Genomic DNA, 7052 nt, shown 5'->3' on the forward strand with positions numbered 1-7052 from the left:
TGGCATCAATAAGTGATAGTACTGATCCCTGCTGAGGAGCTGGTGAGGAAAACAAACAGATCAGCTCTGGATAGCGGGAGAAGTGGGGCTTCTGGTCATTTCTGCCTCTGTGGGGCTCTTTTAGTTACAGTGGAGAAAGAAATAATGGTCGATTTTCCCTTCACTATCTTCCAGCAAAGTTTCTCTTGGCCCTTTCACCCCTACAGCTTTTTCTTATAAGGAGTGATTCATGTGTGTGCTTGCATATGGAATAAGATTTGCAAGACTTGCCAAATAACGCACCTCTTAAGAGCACAGCTGGGTGCTGACACGGCAGTGTTTCCCTCAATCCAGAAAGTTAAATCCAGAAATAACCTCCCATCTCTAACAGCTCGATGACTCATGCAAGCTTTGGAGGGGGTGCAGGGATTCCCATCCCCAGAAAGCCCCACTGCTGCTGCCAGGGGGCTCAGGGAGGGCTCTGATGCCAGGGAAGCAGCTCCTGTCAGAGCCCACACCAGGAGATGCCATCCAGCCCACCAAGTCACAGCAAATTGCTCCGGGGGGGGCCAAGAGTTCTACACCCAAAGGGGTATAAAAGCAGGCATGCCCTGGCTGAGGCTCCCTTGGGATGTGTGTCTTCAGCTCCCTGAAAGGGAATGGGGAGAATGATGTCAGTACTCGTGGTCCTGATTCACCCAGCTTCCCAGCCACAATTCCCACTGTGACTGGCTGGCAGCTCCTAAATTACATGTCTTCTGCTAAACCATGGAAGCCATCATGTGGCTTGTCTGAAACTCAAGAGGTTCATCCTTGTGAATGAATACCTCTGGTGTGGTCTTCTATAATGAGTGAAAATATGTGCTATGATATCTAGTGGAAGGTGTCACAGGCCATTCTGTGATCTACAGTGAATTATTCTATTAAGATATAAATAACCGTTAAGATAAAGATATCCATGAAGTAGCTACAGAGTACAGAGTTATTCTGCATTGCCTGGAATTTCTTCCTGGGTTGGTCTTTGGCATCTTTTCTCCTGTGCCAGTACTAGAGTATGAAGATTTAAATAAAACTATCTACGGAGCTACTTTACTTTTTCCTCTTCTTATGGATTGTGCTTTTATTGTTGTTTTTAAACACAGTTAACCCAACTTAACCTTTGTACTTAGTGCATCAAAATTACTCCTAGCTCCTCATGGCTTCATCAGGAGTGTGAATGTAGCGTCAGCACAGGCTCTGCCTCCAAGGAGATATATAGATAGAAATATAGAGGCATATATATATGTTAACTAGCACGGGTATTTTGGGGAGAGAATATGATCTTTTTTCAGCATTTATATTGCCTTGTTATCACACAGGCATCAAGAGACATGATATAAAAGTGGGACATTGCCATGTCTGCCTTCTTTTCCCCCTCCCTGTCTGCATGTCTAATCTGGCCCTTCCTCCAGATGTCTTCACTGCCCTTTCCTAGAAGGACCGAGCAACTTTCTACCCACTCTCTGGGAAAGCTGAAGCACGGAGATGACTCAGTGATGGCTTAAAGCCTCTCAGCATGTGTGTAACGATAGCACCAACACCAAGAGCACCTGCAGCCTGTCCCTGCTGCTGGCAGTGGTGGGTGCAAATCCCACAGCTCCAGGTCCAAGAGGACTGGGGCTGGGAGGGATAACTGCAGCTCACTAAGCCAAAATTTCTTAGGAATCAGAGCACAACCCAGCAAACAGCACTTTTGAGCTGAAAGGTGTATGCCTGGGTAACATTATTGTTATTTTTCTTACTGTTCCTGGCATAGCAGCCTTTCCTGTCCACACCACAGTTCCTTCAGCTGAAGCAGGACACTGGAGTGACCCTGTATACGTGAGGATGTGCTTTGGAGGAGCCAAAACCAGCAGCCAGGGTAGGAGCTTGCCTGCTTGGAGCACACTGCACATATTTGCAGGAAACCCGAACCTGTAGGAGCTCAGCAGGGCTGCTCAGTCAGCATCACATCAGGATGGATGAGAGCACATCAGGATTCACATCAGGATGATGAGAGCCCATGTGTTATGGTGAAAATATTTTATGCAGTCCAGCAAACTTTGCCAAAGCATTCTTAGGAGAAGAGAGAGATACAGCACAGAGCAGCGGGACAAAAGGATATCTGGCCTACTTAAGAGCTGGAAGGGAGTTTTAGGTAATATCATTAACTGTGTAATGTTTTTTTTTTTAGTGAAGCTTGTGGAGGAAAATCTTTGTATCTAATGGAATAACTGTCATTATTTCCTGGCTTTTAAATATTTCCAGTTTCCTATGGTATCACATGTGCTGGAGAGGTATCAGGGATTGCCTGTTTGCAAGGGCATTGAAAGGCCAAGGCTCAGGGAATGGAAGGAAATAAGAGAGGAACGAGAAAAAGTATGATTTTAATAGCAGAAAATGCATTTTTTTTCCAAAACACCTTTTTTTATTATCAAAAAGATTAGTTAAGGATAAAAATCCCTGAAATACGGATCATTTGAAAGAGATCAGCTGGAAATGAAGCTTTAGCAAAATTGTCAAAAGACTAAAACACATCATTTATCTCTGCAACACAGCTGAGGTGCAACAAAAAATGCATTCTGCTGAGCACTGAAAAGTAAATTAAGTTATGCTTGTGTGAGCATTTGCACATCATTGGAATAAAACCCTGGGGGGTTGTAATTGGACTGGGTACTAAACTCTTTGGGATGGCTGTTGCAGGATGGGCTTGCCTGGTGCAGTCAGTGGATTGCAGTGAGTACACTGGATACACCCATAATGGCTACCAAGAACCAAGGGATGTGATGGCTTGAAAATCATGGTCCCTGGAAGGGTTCAAAAGCTGTGTGGATGTGGCACTTGGGAACATGCCTTAGTGGTGAACACTAAGTAGTGCTGGGTTAGCAGTTGGACTCAATGATCTTAGAGGTCTTTTCCAACCTTAACGATTTCTGCTGGTCCCCCAGACTTCCAGGTCTTCAGTGAGGTCCTTGTCCTCCTCAAAAGCTGCCACCACCCCTAGTGACATGCAGGGTGGTTGGTGGCTGTGCAGCTGCCTGATGCCTCCCACAGCCCTCTCCCCTTTCCTTCCTGGAAAGCTGCAATTTTGCAGAGTGTAGCTCAGAGCAACAAAGGCTTGCAAGGTACATCATTCAGGGGGTCCCTGTGAACACCTTCCCTGAAATGAATTGCTAGGAAGAGAGAGGGGACAGTAATTCCTTTCTCCTCTTCCTTTTTTTCACACCAGACAATTCGTTTGAACAAACAGCAAAAATATTCAGAAAGGCCAAACTATTTACAGTCACAGCCTGTAGCCCTGCTCCGTGGTGAGAAGCAACATGGCCCCCAGTAACAAGCTCGTGGTGTCGTCACCCTCTGCCATGCAAGGTTTGGAGCATGCGGGCCTGTGCATCCCTACCTATGTTTAAGCGAAACTCGTTGCCATGGTGACAGCAGGGCTTTCTAAATACGGCCTGTGGTGCCCAAAATCGCGTGGGTGGTAACTGCCGAGGTGTGTGCAGGGTCCGTGTCGACACTAGAAACCTGCTGATGGGGCTCACCAGGGGAGGAAGCGTTTACGCTGGTGGGGGAATGAACCCCTGAACTGATGGTGGTGTTAATTATGGGTTGCTGATTTTTATCTCCTGCAGCGCTCCACGTGCTCCCCAGGATGTGCAGGCTGGCTCTGGGACCCTGTGTAGCAGCTGATAAGAGGCTGGAGTGGATTTATCTTACAAGTGCAGGGAGGGATTTGCAGCGTTTTTACTCCTTGACGTGGCAGGGTTCCTTGCTTAAAGCGACATCGCTATTCCCGTGCTTATCTGTGTGGGGCTGCAGGGAGGTAGGGTGAGATTACACCTGATACAATTATCAGTCTTGTAATTACACACAACAGCCCCAGACACCCTCTTGGGTTTGCCGTACAAATGTAGTAAGAGTCAGGCACGGGAGTATTACGGGCTAAGGAAACCTGTGTTTGCCAGACCTTTTCCTGCACCCTTCAGTGGAAACTGTGGTGTGAAATGCAGCAATGTGTGTGATGCTGAAGGGCTGACTGTGCATGTGTCCATCAGCCTCTGCAAGGCACTATTCCAGTAAAGAGAGGCAGGAGGTTCACATGCTTGCATCCCAGTGATGCTCATCTCTCCCAAGCACAGGGGCAGCATTTGCTCACAGGAGGTGAGAGCTTTTCCGTGCTGTCTGCCCATCTGCACAGCTTTCATGCTGAGCTAGGGCTTGTTGGAGCAGTAGGACGTTGAGTCCACAATGCCCCCAGCTCCCTACGGCAGCCTGGGCTTTCCCAGCTCTGGTCCTGGCTGCGCCATGCCAGGAAGAGCCTCATGAGGATCACACACCCACTTCGCCCCATCAGTCTGCTCCAGCATTCCCCAAAAGACTTTGGTTTCAATGAGAATTAGGAAAATAATTAGAACCTTTTGTTCCTAATGCTGCAAATCATAGGAGGAAAAAAAAAAGATAAAAGAAAGATGGAAAAAACCTTATTCCGAACTAGTTGATGAGAGCCCCCCCCTCTTCAGTGTGGGCAGCTTCTGGGCTCCCCCCACAACTGATTTCAGAGCAAGGCTCCTCACAGTGTGGGGCAGGATATGGGGGTCTGGCCCCCACTGACAAAAAGTTCCCCTCAGATTTTTGAGGCAGGAAGGCTGCTCAGCGGGAGCAGGAGCTCAAGCTGTGGCATGAGATGGAGATGGAGCATGTAGGGAGGGGGTGTGAGGTGAGGCTTCCCCCTGGCCTCACAGTAGAAGGAGAAGAAGGGAATACAGCAGAGGTCACAACTTCTGCTTGAGCTGTCTCCCAGAACTTCACAGCCTCTTGGAGCAGTCAAAACCTTCCTAATACAGATTTCCTGAAAAATGACAAATAACTCTGAGGTATGTGGCATGGAGAGAAAAAAGGGCAAGGGATGAGAAATATGATGCTGCAAAATTTCCAGAAGCCATTGCAGCTAATACAAAACAAACCTAGAAGCAAAGGCAGAGAGGGAGAGAGGAAGAGTGTGGGGCAGCCCTTCAATGGACAGCTGCTTGCTAGAAAAACAGGAGAGGAAAGGGGGGCAGGGCACACCAGTTTTACGGATAAAAAAACCCCATATACATAAAGAGAGGCCAGCAACAGGAATTATTCGGATGGTATAAGGCCATCAGGAACATCTCCCCGTGGCAAACTGCTCCTGGACAGGACTGATGGCTTCTGTGCTGGATCTCTGGTCTCCAGGCTGGTCCAAGGCACTTGGCCAAGTGTGGCACGTGGGGCTGGGGCTGATCTGTAGCTGGTAGCATCCAAGGGGGCAGAGAAGAATTTGGTGAGAATCAGGGAGGGAGCCTGGAGGTTGGGAATCACACATCATCCTCGTTTCCATTTCACAATGGAGGCGAGGAGGTGTCTTTTGGAGCTTGGAGGTGGTTGTACTTTTTAAGTACTGAGTGAAATGTGAAAAATAAAATTGTTCCCTGTCCTACACCCTCAGAATGATTTATGTTGGTATGTAATCCTGCTTGTATTTCCCTGCCCACTGTGTTCTGGGTTTTCTTTGTGCTTTTGGAAGCAGTGGGAAAGCAGCACACTGCTAATTACAACCCAGGGCTGTTTGGACACAGAACTGGGGAGGGAGGTGAAGAGAAATAAATAAATGAAAAGTCCCATTGTCACCTGTGAATATGGGTCCGCTCTTTGCAAAGCCCACCAACGTGTTTCCAGGGAGATGGGAAGTTCTTCGTAGCAATCTGTTGAAGTCTAGCTGGCTCATAGTTTGAGTGGTGGCGATATTTGGGCTCCACCATTTGCACGGCTGAGACAAGCTAAAATGTGTTGGCCTCAGGGGTCTTACTGCTCTGCTTTTCTGGGGACATCTGCATGGCCAAGGCGGTGCGTCCACCCCAGCCCTGTGGGGACAGTAGGTGTTTTTTGGGGCTGGCACTGGTTACAGGGCAGGATAGGACAGGTGGCTGCTGCTGTGATGCACAGGGCAGCACAGTGGGGTGAGTTTGCTTTTTTTGAGTTTGGCATGGGTGTTTGCTTTTATGAGAACTGTGTCTTATGAGCTCATGTTTAAACTTCCAGGCTGTCTTTGCATTCACATCCTATTGGGCTGCACAGTTATATCTTTCATTAAAAAGTAATGTGAAGGCACCTGGGTTGCCTCTGGGTGAGAACACAAACCTTGATAACAAGAGTGTGGCATAGAAGGGAGAAGTGGTGGACACATGCATCCCCAGATGCTCCTTTTGCTTCCTCCACATGCACCCCTAGCATGGGCTGGTGGGACTGGGAAGAGGAAGCTGTCAGTGGATACAGGCAGGGTTTGGTGCTGCCCATTTGCTTCCCACTGCTAGTCCATTACTTAATAAAGCTCTCTGGCACCTTATCAGATCCACCATTTCAGTCAGTTTAGGCTCCCGGCAGCCAAGTCATCCATGACAGTTTTTATTGACTTTTCTTGCTGGCTAAAGGTCCCTCAGCAGGATGTCTCAGCCCAATGAAAAATTAGGCAAACTATTCTCAAAATGGGGGTCACCGGGTTTTCCCATGCTCAGTGCTCTGCCTTGCAAGTCTGTTTGGCTGAGCTCTGCATTAGCTTCTTGAGCCCATCACCTTGGCATGGTTCAAAGCAGTTGTGCGGTAGCCAGCTGCTGGCAGGACTTTTCCTCCTGGGGTAGGTTTTTATGCTTTGTCTCAGGTTTTGTGGGGGCGTGGTGGGCTTTTGGTTGATATGGGTTTTTGATAGCCTAAAGAGCAGGAGATGGTTTCAAATGAAAGCAAAGCTTTGCAGTGTGGCTCTTCAGGCAGAGGCAGATGGCCCAGCAAACTGTGCAGCTGCAGAGCAGCCTTTTTGGGGACAAATTAGGAAAAGATCCCTGGAGGCAGTGAAGGTATCCATCCTTGACATGCTCCTCCTGCAAGCTCCCCTGTTTTTCCTCAGGAGCCCCTGCGAGGTAGACTAGCAGTCAGTCTGTCAACCCCACTGGTTCTGCTTCCAGCCCCTCTGTAGCAATGGTCCCCCCCATGCCCTCCCTGTCCGGGACACCCAGGAGGGAGCTGGTTTTATTTAGCTG

The sequence above is a fragment of the Chiroxiphia lanceolata genome, chromosome 4, assembly GCF_009829145.1.
Source record: "Chiroxiphia lanceolata isolate bChiLan1 chromosome 4, bChiLan1.pri, whole genome shotgun sequence".
NCBI classification, from domain to species: Eukaryota; Metazoa; Chordata; class Aves; order Passeriformes; family Pipridae; genus Chiroxiphia; species Chiroxiphia lanceolata.